Source organism: Arachis ipaensis, chromosome B2 (genome assembly GCF_059453495.1).
Source record: "Arachis ipaensis isolate K30076 ecotype BB chromosome B2, ASM5945349v1, whole genome shotgun sequence".
NCBI lineage: Eukaryota > Viridiplantae > Streptophyta > Magnoliopsida > Fabales > Fabaceae > Arachis > Arachis ipaensis.
Genome location: NC_142437.1, coordinates 13,260,687 through 13,281,862, shown reverse-complemented (window position 1 = coordinate 13,281,862; position 21,176 = coordinate 13,260,687).

Sequence of the window (21,176 nt, the reverse complement as noted above, 5' to 3'; positions counted from 1 at the left end):
ACAGAGATTAATTTGTTTCCTATCACATTAAAAAATAATGTCATTTTTGGGTTAAAGAGAAACCAAAACCTAACTTGGATGGTCTTATGTATCCCCAACCTCTCTACAGTCACTCGTATTCGAAATAATAATAACCAAATTCTAGGGCACTATAATTGGAAGTGGAGAACATTGCTCATCCTCAAACCTGTAAATTGGAGGCAATAATTCGAATTGCACCATGAACTCTAGTGAGAATGTTAGAGGTTGAAGAAAAAAGAGATGGGTCTCTCCAAAATGTTATTACGGGTCTCATGCTATTTTATTCATGTTTAGGACCGAAAATAATTCAAATAGGTTCTTCTTTCGTTGCCTTTACTCCAAGGCATGTTTATGGTTTTAATGTTTCGATTTTGTTTAATTCTATACTTACTATTAGTCTTACAAACTTAATTCAAATTGTAGATTGCAGAAGCTCATTGTTCATTTTTTGCATGACTAAATGATTATGTTTCTTCGTTTAATGAGTATGCTGTGAAGACAATCTCAAAGATGTATTGCCGTAGAAGCATCATCAATTTAAAGGCCTAAGTGATGCGGTGAATGACAAAGTGAACAAATTAGAGGATAGGTTGATTGGATTAAAAAATTAATTGAAGAAGAGTAGATTAAAAATTGGTGAGAGTAGATGCTTGAGTTTAATTAAGTTGTAGTGTTTTTGTATTTTTTGGTGGAATTGTGGTTACCTATTTATTTAAGATAATTGTGTAGGAAACTTGATGAATAATTTTAGTTTATCTAAGTATTTTGTGTCATATGATGAAATTATGTGTTTATGAGGAAAATATATATTTTTTTATATGGAATAAAAATGTGCGTTTTGTAAAACCATAGAATTTTTTTATCAAATAAAATTGACTTAAATATATGGATTATTGCCATATTGAATATTTTATGTTAATCCTTTTAATTCAACTGATGAATAAACTTGTGTTTTGATTATTAGGTTATGATGGAAACTTATAATTTTGGACGCTTATAATTTTGTATTCAATGTATATTTTATATTAATAAGGTTTAATTATTCTGTTGATCATTATAGTTTCGCGAAATTTTTAATTAGGTTCCTATACTTTTTTTCTTTTTAATTAGGTCTCTGCACTATTTTTTTTTCAATTGAGTTCCTACATTTTTTTTTCTTTTATTTGAGTCTCTGTAGTAATTTTTTTTAGTTGGGTCCCTATACAATTAAATCAATTACTACCAAGAGGGACTTAATTGAAAACAAAATTAGTGCAAGGACCCAATTAAAAAAAAAGTATAAGAACCTAATTGAAAATTTTGCAAAACTATAGGGACTAACAGAATAATTAAACTTATTAGTAATTAATTTTAGTATATAACTAGTATAATTATATATATAATTTTCATATATAAAGAGTTTTTTCCAGTTCAAAACCATATATAATTCTTATGATATTAACAAGCTTAATCATTCATGCACCAAGAAGAATGAATCTAAAACTTTTGATATAAAAGGATCAAATTTTATACGAATTTTTTAATTTTTTGTATTATATTTTTTATTACATAAAAGTAATTTTAATATGATTGAGTTAGTTTTAGAAAAATAATTATCAACATATAAAAAATATAACAGAAATTATATTTAATAAATTTTATTTTTAACATAATAGTTATATAAATAGACACAACAATATCAATAATACTCTATAAAATTATAAAATACCAGTATATTTATAGTGTATTTAGTTAAAAAATTGTTGCGTATATATTTTATCAATTAAAATTAATTCTCTTAAAAATTTTAAATTTTTTTAAAATAAATCATAAACTATTGATTATTTCAAAGGTACCGTACCTTTATATAATACAAGATACAAATTTTAAAATAAAATAATAATTAAAATAAGTTATCATGAAAAATAAAGTAAAAGTTTTTTCTTTTAACAATATAAGTTTAGAAGAAAAATTATAATGATGTTAAAGTACATAATGTAATTACTAAAACATAACGATGCAAGTAATCATTAATTTTATATATAATAATAATGATGTTAAATATGTTAATATTTTTGGAAACAACAAAATATTTAGCAACAAAGATACTCCCTCATTTATGATGGATATTAGAGATAAAGTGTAACTTGTGCTAAGCGTAGTAAAATTGTTAGTCAGTTAAAGAAAGATAGTTAAATGAGAATAGTAGTGCTAAGTTTGTGACTGGTTAGTGGCACTATATAAGGTATGTATCAATATAATAACAAAGTGTATATTTATAGTGTACTCATCATTTTTTCAATAATACATCATGAGAGTTTTTTAGATTCTTCTTCTTTCTCTGTTCTCTCTCAACTCACCTTCCCGTTCTCTTCTCTAAAGAGCCTCTGATACATTCACATGGTATTAGAGCTCTCAGGTTCTGATCCATGGCAACTCCAAGCAAATTCCAAGCTTTCTGCAAACTCCACTACACGAGCGATAATAAACATCGTCTCCTTCAAGCTCAATGACGATAACTTCGTGCCTTGGAAGCGTTAAGTACTGGCGTTCATCAAATCAAATGGACTAAAGGAGAATCTCAATCCGAAGAAGATTTCGAAGTGATACAAGACTGATGAAGATTGCGAGGAAGAAATTGAGACTCAGGAGTTCGATTGGGAGCAAGATGATCAATTCCTGGTGTCGTGGTTGTTTGCATCGATCGATCCAAGCTTCACAAGTCAAGAAGCAAATTGTGAATTCGCATATGAGATCTAGTACAACTTGAAAGATTATTTTGTAAAACGGTTGAAATCGAAAGTGAAACAGCTCAAAATGCAACTCAAGACTATAAAACTATAAGGATCGGTGGCCGAATACATGACCAAGCTTAAGAAGGTAATAAATGCCCTATTTGCTTTAGGTGCACCTCTTTCAAATGAAGAACTTGTTGAAACAGTGTCTCAAGGTTTGAACGAAGAGTATAGTGTATTTATTATTATAATTAATGTTAGATATGATAAAATAACAAAAAGTGAGGTAGAATCACTACTAGTAATTTAAGAAAAATTAGTTGAAAGATTTAAACGAACTGTAATAGAAACAATGCAAGTCAATTTAGCTCAAGGAACATATTAAAAACCATAGAATCAACAGTTTAACTATCAAGAGTATCAACCAAGCTTCTAGCAGTAGCATCAATTTCAAGGAAGAGGTCAAAATTTTAGAGGAAGAGGAGCTTTTAGAGGTAGAAGATGGTTTCTATGGTAATTCTAGACCACTGTGTTTGTTTTGTAGGAAATTTGGACATAGAGTATGGGAATGTTTTCATAGATCTAATCAAGACTTCTAGAATTCTCATGAGGCTGTGACAAATGCACCACCTCCACCTTTATCCTCCTTTCACAGACTAAAGACCGATCAACAAGCTAGAGCTATTTTTGCAGCAGCATAGCCAAGAATACCTCTCACTGATAAAGCCTGATACCTAGACACTAGCACATCACATCATCTGACCTTTGATGCAAATAATTTGATTGCAAACTCAGAGTATGAAGGAACAGATCAAGTGTTAATAGGTAATGGCCAATGTATGAACATAAATAGTATTGGCAAAACCATACTATTTGCTTAGTCTAATTCCTATGATTTTAAATTGTTAAATCTACTACATGTGCCTTCCATTACCAAAAACTCATTAGTGTAGCTAAGTTTTCTCTTGACAATCACGTCTTCTTTGAGTTTCATCTGTTTAATTATTTTGTGAAATGTCAAGAGACCAAGAAAATTATGTTAAAGGGGTCTTTTAGAGGAGGATTATAACACTTTGATAATATTGGAGTGCTTACAAAGGCAGCACAATCAGATGCAACATCTCACACATCCATATTGCATTGAGTCGCAGTCTCAGTCCTTTGAATTCAGGTTCTAGTCTTGTAATAATAAGCAACACCAATAATGTAAACACTATATATAATGATTTTAATATTTGGCACAAAAGGTTAAACCATTCCTCTACAAGAATTGTTGAAAAAGTCTTACAAATTGTAATATTGGATATATAAATAAAACTAAATTTTTACTAAATGACTCATTGTGTAATGCTTGCTGTCAGGGTAAACTGCAAAATTTATCCTTCTCAGATTTCTAAATAGTTTATGATCAACCTTTAGAATTAGTCTTCTCAGACATATGGGGTCTAGCACCTATTGTCAATAGCTCAGACTTTAGGTATTACATCATTTTTATTCATGCTAAGACTAGATACACTTGTCTATACCTCCTCCAAAATAAAAGTCAAGCTTTTCAGGCATTTATTCAATACAAACTGTTGATACAGAATAAAACTAGTCACCGGATTAAAACACTTCAAACGGATAATGGCAAGGAGTACACCTCACACTCCTTCACACATTTTTTGATTGAACATGGGATTTCACATAGACTAAGTTGTCCGTATATTCATCAGCAGAATGAAAAAGCTGAAAGAAAATGTCGGCATGTGACAGAAACTCCCTTAACACTTCTCTTACAAGCCTCCATGCCTCTCAAGTTCTAGGATGAAGCTTGTCTCACTGTCATTTACCTCATTAACCCACTGCCATCTGCCACTACACAGCATAAGTTACCATATGAGCTTTTGAACAATAGAACTCTAGATTATAGGTTTCTTAAGGTCTTTGGATGCTCATGTTTCCCTCAGTTTCGACCCTGTCAGCAACATAAGTTCGATTTCAAGACCCACAAGTGTCTGCTTTTGGGATACTCACCACATCACAAAGGATATAAATGCCTGTGTCCCTCTAAAAAACTCTATGTGTCGAGACATGTAATCTTTGATGAGTCTGAATTTTCATATCAGTCTTTGTTCTTTAATCAAAAGCTGATCCCAAAGGCATCAATACCCTACACATCTCAACCTACAACACTGCCCATTACCTTGAAGAAAGTCCCTGTGTTACCCAACAAGAAACTAGAATTCCTTCATGAAGCCTTGCCAATCTCAGTAGCACCAACATCACGAGCCAATTCACTAAATCCTGCCACAATCACAACTTGTCAAGAGAGCCAATCTTCCATCTCCCAACCAGAACCTCACAATGCCACCCTCTCACATGTATCTCCTATGTTTGTTTTACCTAAGTCAATTGCCAATACTATTTGTACTGATTTTTGTCCATTATCTACTGACACTTGTATCTCTAACTCTACTTCTGAGTTTCCCTTAAGTAATGTAGGATTTATTGCACAATTAGTCCAAGCTGCCACTGAGACTGAGAAAAGACTTGGCAGAATGCATCCCATGGTTACACGGAGTAAGGCAGGAACTTTCAAGCCTAAAGTGTACTCATCACTGCTTAACTCCTCTAATATAGATCTCACACACGTCGAGCCATCCTTAGTTGCTCAAGCCCTATCTTCGCCACATTGAAAGGCAGCAATGGATGAAGAATATGCTACCTTGATGACGTGCAAAACCTAAAAACTAGTAGATGTCTCAGCAGTTGTAGAACCAATTGGATGTAAGTAGATTTTTTGCATAAAGAGGAAACCAGATGGTAGTGTACAGAAGTACAAGATGCAACTAGTGGCAAAAGGATTTCATTAGAGAGAAGGATTTGATTATGGTGAGGTGTTCAGCCCGGTTGCTAAGCCTGCGACAATTCGTGCAATTTCGGCAGTGGCGATGTCAAGACAATGATAAATATGGTAGTTCGATTTCAACAATGCCTTCCTTATTGGTGACTTGTTAGAAAATGATACATGGTGCAACCTGAAGGGTATAGTTTTGGCACCAATCTTGTGTGTAAGCTTGAAAAGGCATTATATAGTCTCAAGCAAGCTCCCCATGCTTGGTTTCTAAAGTTGAAGGGCATTCTTAAGGGCTTTGGTGTCACAAGTACCACCTTTGATCCATGTCTATTTGTCAAATACTCCTCCCTCTCTATAATCTATCTTTTAACATATGTCAATGACATTCTAGTTACAGGTACTGCTGTAAGTGAAGTGAACAAGCTGATTGTTGATTTAAACAAGGTCTTTACACTCAAGAATTCAAGAAAAATGAGTTTCTTCCTTGACATTGAGGCTGAGAGGTCAGCCACAGGCTCCCTGGTCCTTAAGCTATCTAAGTATGTACGCGATTTACTCATGAGGGTTGACATAGTTGGCGCTCGGCCTATGTCCACTCCTATGATGAGAAGTCTCAAGCTTGATACATCTGGTGCAGTCTTTGATAATCTATCATTGTATCACTCTATGGTAGGTGGATTACAATACGTCACCATCACAAGACTGGACATTACGTTTGCAGTGAACAAGGTCTCTCAATTTTTTCACACTCCCTTGGAGCAATATTGGAAGACTGTGAAGCATATTTTGCGATATCTAGCAAGGACAATAGACATGGGTTTAGAGTTTCATAAGAGTAAGAATTTCAGAATTTTGGCATTTTGTGATTCTGATGGGATAGCAAATCCGGTGGACAGAAAATCTCACAGGGATACTATGTGTTTCTAGGCTCGAATCTTATTTGCTGGTCAAGTAGAAAGTAAGTTTCAGTGTCCAGGTCCAGCATTGAAGCAGAATTCAGGGCATTAACTGATGCCATGACAAATACCATGTGGCTGCAGAAGTTGCTATTTGAAATGCATCTTCCTCCGAGTACAGCACCTGCTTTGTTTTGTGATAATCAAAGCATCGTGTTGATGAGTCGAAATTCAATCCACCACAATAAATCAAAACACTTCGAAATTAACCTGCACTTTGTCTGAAATAGGATGGTTCAGCAGTAGACACATGTTGTGCATATTCCTTCTTTTGATCAAATTGTCAATGTTGTTACAAAACCATTGTCTCATGATGCATTTGTGAGATTCAGAGCCAAACTGAGGTTGGTTTCACAACCCTCCTCAGTTTGAGAGGGTATTAGAGATAAAGTGTAGTATGTGCTAAGTGTAGTAAGGTTGTGAGTCAGTTAGAAAAAAATAGTTAAATGAAGATAGTAATGTTAAGTTTGTGATTGGTTAGTGACACCATATAAGACATGTATCAATGTAATAATAAAGTATATATTTATAGTGTACTCATCGTTTTCTCAATAATACATTTTGAAAATTCTTTAAATTATTTTTCTTTTTCTGTTCTCTTTCATCTCACCTTCTCATTCTCTTCCCTGGAGCAAATGGTGTTAAAATTTATAGGAATATAGCAAAATACAAAGTAAAAAAAAAAAATTCATAGTGGTAAATAATTATAGCTAAAGAATTATTAATTATTTCAAGTTGATTGGATGTTTTAACTTAGAATCTTTATATTTTGTGAATTTTAGTTGCTAAATTAAACCTGCACCTCAAGTACTGTTGTGCTCTTATGGATCCACCTCACTTTTTTTTGTGGTCTGTGAATGTAATAATTAAAAAAAATTATTAAAAAATAAATAAATTTTAAAAAATATAAATATAAAAATAATATATAGATATTAATTTGAAAAGGTACCGGATATGAATGCATAATATTAAATTAATTAAAAAAATAAAATTTAAATTGATTATATAATTAAAAATAATAATATATAAAACTATTGAATTACATAATTTTTTTAAACATCTATCTCATGTATAAATATACTATAAAATTCTAAAAGGACAAGTCCCTTTATATCTGCCTCTGTCATGGACTATCTGCATATAGTTTTTTTTTTTTTTTTTCAAATAATGGATGGATAAATTTGTTTAAATATTCAAATACCACGTACAAATATAAAAATTTTAAATTTCATAAGTAATTGTTGAAGTTTTGGTGTTTACGATTTATATAAGAATTAGGAAAGTTTAATATACAACTTTTTTCTTTTAATAATGTCCTTCACACACACACATACACATGTAATTACTTAAAAAAATGTTACATGATAAATAAATATTATTAATTTTAGTCAATATTTTATTAATAATAATTTATACTTATATTTATAAAAATTTTACATATAAAAATTAAATAATTTATATCTATATTTATTATAATTATATACATAAATTAATATATATAATTTGTATCTATATTTTTTAAAATTTATATATATAAATTAATAAAATTTATTTATTAAAAATAATTTAATATTTTGTATTAATCAAACGATGGTTAAAAATATTAAAACTTGTTGTTTCCAAAAATTTTTCAATTACTTATATTACTAATCTCGTATATATATATATATATATATATATATATATATATATATATATATATATATAAAAAATTCTTATACTATTTTTTTATGTGGAATTAATATTTAAAAGTTATTAAATAATTTAATAAATTTAACTAAATTATTATCTAAAGATTCTCAATTATAAATTTTACATGAAAATAATTATACGTGAGTATTCACCCTATTTTGCGCAACAAGATAATAGTACATCCCTCTTAAAAAAAAGGTAAATTAAAATGATAATACACCTCTCGCTAACCCGTAAAATAAAAAACTTTAAATTTTAAAGTAACTTTCAATTTAAAACAACTATAATAATGTAACTGTATAAGCAGAACCTATAGATTAAAGTAGCTATATATAATGTGATATTGATGCACAATAAAGAAACATTTCACGTGAGGATAGATCCACACATAATCACATATGTGGCAGCAGGAAACTATAAAAGCGAATTTATTTTTTTTTTGTTTTAAAGGAAAAAGGAAATTTAACTTTATAAAAGCAGATCCACCAACCACATGCTCATTGCAAAAACATAGACATAAAAAGCATTTTAAAAAAAAAAGTCATATTCACTCGCATTTTGTCACTTTAATGGAATTGAAACAGGTAAGATAAAAAAATGTGTGACAAGTTCGCTTGATTAAATGTATGAGTTTCAATTCATTTCTCTCAGGATTAATGAGATTTGTAATTGTAAGTAGTAGTTTAGGTTGAAAATTCGTAATATATTAACGAATATTGATAAAAAATGATTGACTTCTAACATTTTTTATAATAAAAATAAAAAGTTAAAGAATTAGTAATTTTAATTTATATTAATCAATATTTTTAATTAGTAATTTAATATATATCTTTAATTTATTAATTTAGTATCATATTTTTAATTAATATATTAATAAAAATTAATAAATTCTGCTATTTTTTTAACGTTGCTTATAAAATTGTTTAAACCTCTATATAAAATACTACAGGATCAGAATGTATTACAGTATAACTATAATATAATATTTACTTGAATAATGTTAAGCCTTTAAATGAATAAGTTAAAAAAAGTATCAATAATAAGGACTAATATTCTCTAACATTATAAATAATGTCACCACCAAATATAGTAATAAGAACTAAGAAGTATCAATTTCGGAAAAAAAAAAAATTAAATAAATAAAGACTATATGGCTCTCAATATTGAGGTACATATATAGTGGCCCCATATGTATTGTATGTCCTGAATGTAAACAGCATATATATATATATTGGTAATAAATAAATAAATAAATAAATAAACGTTCATTTTTGGATTTCATTCACCAAGCAATGTTTACACTTTAGACAAAGAAAAAATGTTAAAAAAAAAATATTAGTAGCATTATTGTTGTGGTTATTATGTAATTAAGTATTCTTCGAAAGGTGTATTATGGTCAAATAGTGAATAATTTAGTTAATTATTGTGGAATTTTGCTTTTGATTTGATGTTGACTTAGCTTATATACTAATCAACCATCCAACAGATTCTATCCATGTCAGGAAGGTAATAATATAGTTAACAAGATTAGGATGAAGATGTAAATAACAACAAAATATATAACATCATAGCTAGTCATCATACCAATAATATTCATTGATAGGGGAAGAAAATATATTAGAAAACCATTACCTATAGGTCACTCAATCTTCTTTAATTATTTACATATATAGTAATGAAAATTTTTAAGTGTATATTTTTAACTGTGGATCTTAATTATAAAAAATATATATAATATATAATAAAAATTAATAATTAATTAAAATTTATTAAAATATCAATATATTAATATATTTAAAAGTTTTTTTATAGTAAATTTACAATCTTATTTTTACAAAATTAAACATATAAAGAATAAAATAAATTTTGACAGAATTATTCAATTTTTAATCAGATCTATATAATTTGAAAAAAATTTAACTTTTATATATATGTTATTAGTATAAATTTTTTTTATACAAACAACTAATTGTATATTACTATATCAATAAAAATAATTAATTTTTAAATACATTATTTAAAAATCTAAATGCAAGTAACTAATTTTTAAATATATCATTTAAAAAAATCTAAACGCATGAATTCGAACGAATGATTATGTTATTTTTTATATTATTAATGTAGTAAAATTAAATTTATTTAAATATTTGTTTTTTTTTGTATTATACAAAAAAAAATTTGAATCAAATTTTATAATTTCATCACGTTTAATTTAGTTACTATATTGCATAATATTTCTCAATTGTACCTTTTTTGTTTAACAATATTGTAATTAAATTTCTATATTAAATGATAAATTACTTTTTTTTAAGTATTGGGATAATATAGAAGTTTGATAATAAAATTTTAAATTATAAAGAATTAATTAAAAATAATTTCTTATACAATAAAAAAAACCAATAATAAGTTTCGAACTACAAAAAAAATTAATTATAAATTATTGAATAAAATAGTTATGAGAATTTCAAAATATTTAAACTTAATTATTTTCCATCAAGATGATGCGAGATTGAGAATTTAGTCAATTTACTCATTCTCATATATATGTAGTGTGCAAAGTTTTCCAACAAGGACACTACTATATCCCATATGAATTGGTTTTGCTTCTATATGGGTCCTCCTAGTCTATTCATAGGAATATAAATACAAAAATGAATAGCTAATTGCTTAATTCACCATTATTAGGGTTAGGACTTGACTATGGAGTATATATAGTAGGGTGGCCATGCCATTCCAAAACATCACACACACTATGCATGAGTTGTATATGGGAGTAGGAATATTATGAGGATGTGATGTCCCCATCTCAAAACATAGAGCATATCAAATCATGTAAAATTGTCATAATGTTTGTTAGCTAGGTTAAAAGCATGATTACATATTTGTTCAAAAAAATAATAATATATTATTTGAGCTTTAATCATGTTGTTTTTTTTTATCAGCTTAAACTTTAACAAAAATAATTTTATAATATGATATTAAAATTTTATATTTAAAAAATCTAAAATTCAATTTTTAGTGAACTCAAAAAAAAAATAATATAAGATAAATAAAAAAATATCTACACTAAAAAATTAAATAAATAAAAAACTCTTAGTTTAAAAAATATTAAAAATATAATAATTTATGTTGTTTTTTTTAACTTAAGGTTTCAGAAGAAATAGTTTTATGATATACCTAAATATTAAATAAATAAACCTATTAATCTATTATATTATAGTGGGTCACACCCTTTCTCCTAAGTCCCAACTACCATTTTGATGCTTCTTGAATTTCCATGTGCACTTCTTCTTTTCAAATTGAACTTCCCTTCATCCAAATTAATTTGTTACAACATATACACATATATGTATAGTATAGCATATGATCATACTCATTTTATTCAATTATAGTATAGGGCTATATGAGTTTTTTAAGAAATCTTTTGGTTATAGAATATACCACGTATAAAGTAGTTAGCAACTTATTATATATTGAATTAGGACGGTGCTACTAACTTTATCCACTGAATTAATAAAAATTAAATATAATGATCTGTGTGTATTGGTACTTTCAAACTAGAAGATAATAAAAAATAGTCATGATACCTGATGTCTTAAATTAATACAATTTAATAACTGATCTTTTTTTTTATTTAAACTCTGTCAAATGGGTTTGTCAGTGCATATGTATTAGTTTCGCATAAGATTAAGTGTATTAGTTTAATATATTTACTTTATTTTATTCTCATAAACTCTAATAAAATAAAACAAAAATATTTTTAACTCTCTGCTTTTGTCTGGATTAAAAACATTGTTTAACGTATAATTTTTTTTAGCACGCTCTCTTACTAATGGACTTAAATTATTTTACACAAATATTAAGTGATTAATATTTTTCTTTATATTTGTAATACATTTAAATTAACACTAATTAATTCTCCATTTTTTAAATTAAAATTTGTTTCATATAACTGACAAAATAGGAACTTCCATTTATGGGAATAGAACTACATGAATCATGAATGTTACTTGTATCCACTAACTAAAAATGAAGCTACTAATAACGTAACTTTTGGGTGATACATGTGTCAAAAATTAAGTGACAAAATCATAACTCTATAGCTATATACTATACCAAAATTTAAAAACTTTGGTATCACATAAGTTAAGAACATAAGATTATCTGTGGTCTCATATATACAATTGGATTAAGACACTGGAGATTTGTCTCATCAATCTTGACGAGATTAATTTTCGAGATTAATTTTATTATAGTAAAAATAGTCATGAACCTATTTTGATTGGCCAAGCTAAAAATATACTTTTTACTCTTAAAGAGTCTAAAAGAAAATAAACACATAACTTATCTCATATTCAAATTAACTTCAACTTCATTTTATAAATAAATGGTATATGATTTATTTATACTAATGAGAAAAAAAAAATCTTCATAACTTAAGTAATGTGGGACTAATAGATAATACGAAGTTCATTATCCTAATCAATATCAGACTTGTATTCCCTTATTACAAATAACTAATATAATTGACCTACTAACTCTATTTGCTCTCGCGTCACTCCATCTAAATTATATAGATCTAGTCCTACTCGAATTCAGGTATATATGTCTTGCAAACAGACCTTATTTATTTATTTATTTTGAGGCACTCTTCTTGCTGGCGAGTAGAGCAGTGCAAGTGTTTTCAACTAATAGAAAGTCTATCAATTCTAAATTTTAAATCTGAAATTAAAGTCTAAAGCGACCAACTACTAAAGTTTTTTTTTTTTTGGTCTATGACCAACTACTAAAGTATGAATCCTATTTAGTAGTGCCAAGATCAATTGGCTACAAAAAGAGTTTTAGCTGTTTGTCATTTAAAAAAAAAAAAAGAATTTTGTTCTGGGTTGTAGATTTCCTAGAAGTTTTGGATACTGGGTCATGAGCTGGGAACTATGTTCATTATTTGTTTTTGGGTAAACTGGAGCTAGAGTTATAATTAGAACACATTAAAGTAAGTTGGTTCACATAAATGGACTTTATCCTATAAAGCCCAAATTTTGAGGGCCATTTGAAGGGAAATTGCTAGAAAGATAAAACTCAGAAAAATTGAAAAATGGAAAGCCCACTAACAGAAAGCCAAACCAAAAAGAGGTTAAAAGGCTAGGGAATGTACATAGAGATTTGGATTGGATCATTTATTTGAAAATTTTAAACCCAAATAAGACCGTGCAAGACGAGTTAATTGACCCTTGACCTTGTTTTTGTAGAGAAACGTTAACGACCTGAACTAACTTTTACTTGGTAGAGTGGTAAATCATTGGCAAGTTTAAATAAATGTGGAAAGTTTAAAAATTTCATCATATATATATATATAATGATTTATTGGTCAATAATAAACTCTTGAATAAAGTTTAAATTTACAACAAATTAATTATTAATCTGTCGAACTAAGAAATATGATAGACAATAAAAAATGACCGTCATACTATTTTTTTTTTACCAAAGATAAGAGACTCGAACCCGCAACCTCTTAATTGAGTATGTGGAGATTATGCCATTTGAGCTATTACTCATTGGCTATTATACTAAATTTTTTAATTCTTATTTGATGTAACAAATTAAAAAATTTTTACCTTATTTTCTTCCTACCAAGTTTTACAAAAATTTTAAAATTTTAATCCTAGTTTTATTTAAAAATTTTAAAAATATTTTAGAAAATAAATTGAGATAAAATAATTGTTAAAAAATATAATATTTCAGTAGTTAATCAATCTCAACACAATATTAATAGTTTTGTGATAAAAATAAAATAAAAAATTAATACGAGTCACAAATATTAAATTAAAAAATTAAATTAAATAAATTAAAAATTTAAAATTAAATTTAAATAAAAATTTTATTTTAAAAATCAATTTGAGCATTAGCTTCGTACAAGATAACAAGCAAGTTGGCCTGGTGGTTAATGCCACTGTCCATAATCTTGAGGGAGGAGTTCAAACCTAGCTGTTTCATTTTAAAAAAAAAAATTTTAAAAGTCTCTAGGGGTGTCCGCAAATCGGATCAGATCGGATATTGTCGAAAATTCGATCTGATCCGCACAATTTCCATCGGATCGGATATGATATCTGCGCTTTTTAGTGCCGGATCCGATCCGCTAGATCGGATATCGGATATATCCGCATGATTAAACCTTCTCTTTTTAATCATATTTCTATGTTAAAAAATTCAATAAAAATATTTTTTCATACTTTTAAACTTATTTATTCCTAAAATATTTTTAATCAAACTCTTTCTAAATAAAAAAAATAAAATAATACAATATATGAATAATAATTACTAACTAAAATATGTTGGGTTTTTTCTCTCCTTTGTGAGGCCCAAGCCCAACATTTTAGGGGTGTATTCTTGCACCCTAGTGTCACAACCCTAATTCAGATTTTGGGGGTCATTGAGAGTGATAGAGAGTAGCCACCAAGTGAGAGAGAAGGGGAAAAACAGAATTTCCGTTTTTGCCCAAAGCAGTAAATTTCAAATGGCAGTTTCTCAGTTGTTCACCGTTGGATCGGCTTGAAATTTAAACTGCATGTTCCTATCATCTTGTTCTTCATTCTGGTCGGTGGAGATGTTGATTGGAGACTTGCAGTGAGAGAAATTGGCTTCACAAGAGAGAAATTAGGTTTCCCATTTTTACTAAGAGCAGCAATTTTGGAACGGCAGTTTATCATTTTTTCACCGTTGGATCGACGTAAAATTTGAACTGTAGATTCTTCACATCTTGTTCTTCATTCTGGACGGTGAAGATTTTAATTGGAGGTCTGCAGAGGGAGAAATTGGCTTCGACAGCAGCTCTGTTTTTTGGGTATATTTCATCTTCTTGCTTTTCATTTGTGAGCTTTGGTGCTTTGATGTTTTGGCTGGTTATATGCACATTTTTGTACTTTATTTGAGACTCTCTTGTACCTCATTCGATTATAGTGGAGCTATTTCATTGGTCTGGACGACTCGTGGTTTTTACCTCTCACACTGAGGGAGTTTTCCACGTTAAAATCTCGGTGTGTTCTTATTATTGCTTTACTTGCTATATTTGCTTGTTATAGTTGCTGCCATATTGTGTTGTGAGTGTTTTCATATTGTTCTTGTGTTAGACATTTGTGTCGTTTCCGCTGCTAGGCTCTTTTCATACTGGCATCAGAGCTTGTTGGTATTTTTCTGGGCTTGTGATTTTGTGAACAATGGAAGCTAATACTAATACTAGTAGGATGATCATTCTTAATGGTCCTAATTATGATTTGTGGAAGTCAAAAATGGAAGATTTGCTTTATGTCAAGAATTTTCATCAACCAGTTTTTGGTACAGAGAAGCCTAATGATAAATCTGATGATGATTGGACTTTGTTGCATAGACAAGTCTGTGGATATATTAGGCAGTGGGTTGACGATAATGTGTTGAACCATATTATTGGAGAGACACATGCTCGGATCCTTTGGATTAAGCTTGAACAGTTGTATGCTCGAAAAACTGGGAATAACAAGATGTTTTTGATCAAGCAGTTGTTGGCTTTGAAGTATACAGATGGGACATCAATGACAGATCACTTGAATAATTTCCAAGAAATTATGAATCAGTTATCTTCCATGGGTATCAAGTTTGATGAAGAGGTTCAAGAATTGTTACTTCTTGGCTCCTTACCAGACTCGTGAGAAATTTTCAGAATGTCATTGTCTAATTCTGCTCCTGATGGTGTAATCTCTATGGATCTTGCCAAGAGCAGTGTTTTGAATGAAGAGATGAGAAGAAAGTCACAAGGTACATCGACTACACATTCAGATGTTCTTGTTACTGAGTCTAGGGGGAGAAGCAAAAGTCGAGGTCCTAAAGGTAGAGATCAAAGCAGAAGCAAGTCTCGAGGAAAGTATAAGAATATTGAGTGTCATCATCGTGGTCAAAAGAGACATGTGAAGAAATTTTGTTGGCAGCTAAAGAAGGAGAAAGCCAAGGCAAGTAAAGACAAGAGCACAAATAAAGATGATGGTAGCAAGGAAGACAAGGTTAATGTAACTCATGATGATTTTCTTGTTGTTGAGGAGTTTGAATCTGTTAACCTTGTTGATAATAGCACTAGTTAGGTGATTGATAGCGGTGCTTATATTCATGTTACATCTAGGAGGGATTTGTTTACGTCTTATACTCCTGGTGATTTTGGTGATGTGAAAATGGCTCATCAAGGTGTTGCAAAATGTGCCGGTGTTGGACATGTTTGTTTGAAAACCTCCAACGGTACCAAGTTGACTTTGAAGCGTGTGAAACATGTTCCAGATATTCGGTTGAACTTACTTTCTGTTGGTAAGTTGTGTGATGAAGACTTGGATAGCTCATTCTCTCGTGATAGTTGGAAGCTCACCAAGGGTTCCATGGTTGTTGCTAGAGGTACTCGACACTCTACTCTTTATTTAGCTCAAGCAAAGATTGTGAAAGATTTTGTTAATGCTGCTGAGTTTGTTGATGAAACTGATTTATGGCATAAGAGATTATGTCATATGAGTGAGAAGGGCATGAATATGTTATCCAAGAGGAATCTTTTATCTGGTTGTAAGGTTGCTTTGCAAAAGTGCAACCATTGCTTTGCTGGGAAACAAAACAGGGTTTCTTTCAAGAGCCACCCATCTTCAAGGAAGTCAGAGATACTTGACTTGGTGCATTTTGATGTATGTGGGCCGATGAAGACAAGAACACTTGGAGGGTCTATCTATTTTGTAACCTTTATTGATGATCATTCTAGGAAATTATGGGTTTACACTTTGAAGACCAAAGATCAAGTTTTGAATGTGTTCAAGCAATTTCAAGCTTCTGTTGAAAGAGAAACTGGGAAGAAGTTGAAATGCATTCGTACTGACAATGGTGGTGAGTACTCAGGTCCATTTGATGCTTATTGTAAAGAGCATGGTATAAGACATCAGAAGACTCCTCCGAAGACTCCTCAGTTGAATGGCTTGGCTGAAAGGATGAACAGAACATTGGTTGAAAGAGTTAGGTGCTTATTGTCACAGTCTGGATTGGCAAAATCCTTTTGGGGTGAAGCTTTGAGCACTGTTGTTCATGTCTTGAACTGGACACCATGTGTTCCCTTGCAATTTGAAGTGCCAGAGAAGGTATGGTCAGGTAAAGATGTTTCTTATGATCATTTAAGAGTCTTTGGATGTAAAGTTTTTGTTCATATTCCTAAAGATGAGAGATCTAAGCTTGATGTAAAGACTAGGCAATGTATTTTTATTGGCTATGGCATGGATGAGTTTGGTTACAGGTTTTATGATCCTGTTAACAAGAAGGTGATTCGGAGTAGAGATGTTGTCTTTGTTGAAGACCAAACATTGAAGGATGTTGATAATGCGGAAAAGCCAATGGTTCAGCCTAGTGATGATTTTTCTGACTTGGATATTACTCCCTCTATACCTATGGTAGAAGATGGTAGAGTTGAAGCTCAAAATAATGAGCATAATACAAGTGCAGGTGAAGATGGAACAGTTGATCCGATACTTGATGAAGTTGGTGATGATGATCAAGATGAAGAACCAGCTTTAGAAATTCCTGCAAATGCACTTAGAAGGTCTACGAGAGAGAGAAAGCCTTCGTCAAGGTATTCTCCACATGAGTTTGTTTTGTTGACTGATGGGGGAGAACCTGAATGCTTTGGAGAGGCTGTTGAAGATGAAAGCAAAGCTCAATGGCTTGAAGCTATGCAAGAAGAAATGAAGTCCTTACTTGAGAATGATACCTATGAGTTAGTGAAGCTACCGAAAGGTATGCGAGTTTTGAAGAACAAATGGGTATTCAGAATCAAGAATGAAGAACACAATTCTAAGCCTCGGTATAAGGCTAGATTGGTTGTTAGAGGCTTTAGCCAGAGAAAAGGTGTTGATTATGAGGAGATCTTTTCTCCTGTTGTGAGGATGTCATCCATTCGTGTTGTGCTTGGATTAGCAGCGTCTCTTGATTTGGAGATTGAGCAAATGGATGTGAAGACAGTTTTTCTTCATGGTGATTTAGACAAGGAGATATAAATGGATCAACCGGAGGGCTTTGTTGTTAAAGGAAAGGAAGATTTTGTGTGCAAGCTTAAGAAGAGTCTTTATGGGTTGAAGCAAGCTCCAAGACAGCGGTACAAGAAGTTTGAATCTGTTATGGGGAAGCATGGTTACCATAAGACAACTTCAGATCATTGTGTATTTGTACAAAAATTTTCTGATGATGATTTTATCATTCTTTTGCTTTATGTGGATGATATTTTGATTGTAGGCAAGAATGCTTTGAGGATTAATGAGTTGAAGAAACAGTTGAGTAATTTCTTTGCTATGAAGGACTTGGGTCCTGCCAAACAAATTTTGGGCATGACTATTACTCGTTATAGAGATTCCAAGAAGCTTTATTTGTCACAGGAGAAGTACATAAAGAAGGTGCTTCAAAGGTTTGGCATGAATGATGCCAAATGTGTTGCTAGTTCTTTTGCTCCTCATTTTAAGTTGAGTACCAAGCAGTGTCCAACCACTAATGAGGAGAAACAAGCAATGGATGAAATTCCTTATGCCTCAGCTGTTGGAAGCTTGATGTATGCTATGGTATGTACTAGACCAGACATTGCTCATGCGGTTGGTACTGTGAGTCGTTTTCTCTCTAATCCAGGTAAAGAACATTGGAATGCTATTAAATGGATTATGAGATATCTCAAAGGTACAACTAACTTGAGTTTGAGTTTTGGTGGTGAGAAACCTTTGCTAGTTGGCTTTACTGATGCAGACATGGCAGGAGATATTGATTCTCGAAAGTCTACTTCAGGTTATTTGGTCAAGTTTGCAGGGGGAGCTATTTCATGGCAGTCAAGGCTACAAAAGTGTGTTGCACTTTCTACCACAGAGACAGAGTTTATTGCAGCAACTGAAGCATGTAAAGAGTTGTTGTGGATGAAGAAGTTTCTTGCAGCACTTGGTTTCAAGCAAGACCGTTATGTGTTGTTGTGTGATAGCCAAAGTGCTATTCATCTTGCCAAGAATTCTACTTTTCATCCAAGATCTAAACATATTGATGTTAGGTATCACTGGATACGGAATGTGTTAGATTCCAAGTTGTTGGAACTTGAGAAAGTTCACACTGATGACAATGGTGCTGATATGATGACAAAAGCATTGTCAAGAGAAAAGTTTGAAACATGTTGTTTGATCGCTGGAATGGCGAGAGCCTCCACCTAGTCGAGAAGGGGGAGATGTGTTGGGTTTTTTCTCTCCTTTGTGAGGCCCAAGCCCAACATTTTAGGGGTGTATTCTTGCACCCTAGTGTCACAACCCTAATTCAGATTTTGGGGGTCATTGAGAGTGATAGAGAGTAGCCACCAAGTGAGAGAGAAGGGGAAAAACAGAATTTCCGTTTTTGCCCAAAGCAGTAAATTTCAAATGGCAGTTTCTCAGTTGTTCACCGTTGGATCGGCTTGAAATTTAAACTGCATATTCCTATCATCTTGTTCTTCATTCTGATCGGTGGAGATGTTGATTGGAGACTTGCAGTGAGAGAAATTGGCTTCGCAAGAGAAAAATTAGGTTTCCCGTTTTTACTAAGAGCAGCAATTTTGGAACGGCAGTTTCTCATTTTTTCACCGTTGGATCGACGTAAAATTTGAACTGTAGATTCTTCACATCTTGTTCTTCATCCTGGACGGTGAAGATTTTAATTGGAGGTCTGAAGAGGGAGAAATTGGCTTCGACAGCAGTTCTGTTTTTTGGGTATATTTCATCTTCTTGCTTTCAATTTGTGAGCTTTAGTACTTTGATGTTTTGGCTGGTTATATGCACATTTTTGTGCTTTGTTTGAGACTCTCTTGTACCTCATTCGATTATAGTGGAGCTATTTCATTAGTCTGGACGACTCGTGGTTTTTACCTCTCACACTGAGGGGGTTTTCCACGTTAAAATCTCGGTGTGTTCTTATTATTGCTTTACTTGCTATATTTGCTTGTTATAGTTGCTGCCATATTGTGTTGTGAGTGTTTCCATATTGTTCTTGTGTTGGACATTTGTGTCATTTCCGCTGCTAGGCTCTTTTCATACTGGCATCAGAGCTTGTTGGTATTTTTCTGGGCTTGTGATTTTGTGAACAATGGAAGCTAATACTAATACTAGTAGGATGATCACTCTTAATGGTCCTAATTATGATTTGTGGAAGTCAAAAATGGAAGATTTGCTTTATGTCAAGAATTTTCATCAACCAGTTTTTGGTACAGAGAAGCCTAATGATAAATCTGATGATGATTGGACTTTGTTGCATAGACAAGTCTGTGGATATATTAGGCAGTGGGTTGACGATAATGTGTTGAACCATATTATTGGAGAGACACATGCTCGGACCCTTTGGATTAAGCTTGAACAGTTGTATACTCGAAAAACTGGGAATAACAAGATGTTTTTGATCAAGCAGTTGTTGGCTTTGAAGTATACAGATGGGACATCAATGACAGATCACTTGAATAATTTCCAAGGAATTATGAATCAGTTATCTTCTATGGGTATCAAGTTTGATGAAGAGGTTCAAGGATTGTTACTTCTTGGCTCCTTACCAGACTCGTGGGAAATTCTCAGAATGTCATTGTCTAATTCTGCTCCTGATGGTGTAATCTCTATGGATCTTGCCAAGAGCAGTGTTTTGAATGAAGAGATGAGAAGAAAGTCACAAGGTACATCGACTACACATTCAGATGTTCTTGTTTCTGAGTCTAGGGGGAGAAGCAAAAAAATATACAAACAAGTAAATATAATACCAAATATATATATATTTATTTATTTTTTAATTATTATTGTACGGATCTGCGGATCCGCGGATCGAATACGCGGATGTAGAGCAGATATCCGCGATCTGGTCCGCAAAGGGTGCGGATCGGATCGGATTTGATCCGATCAATTTGCGGATCGGATTGTATCCACAATTTTCGGA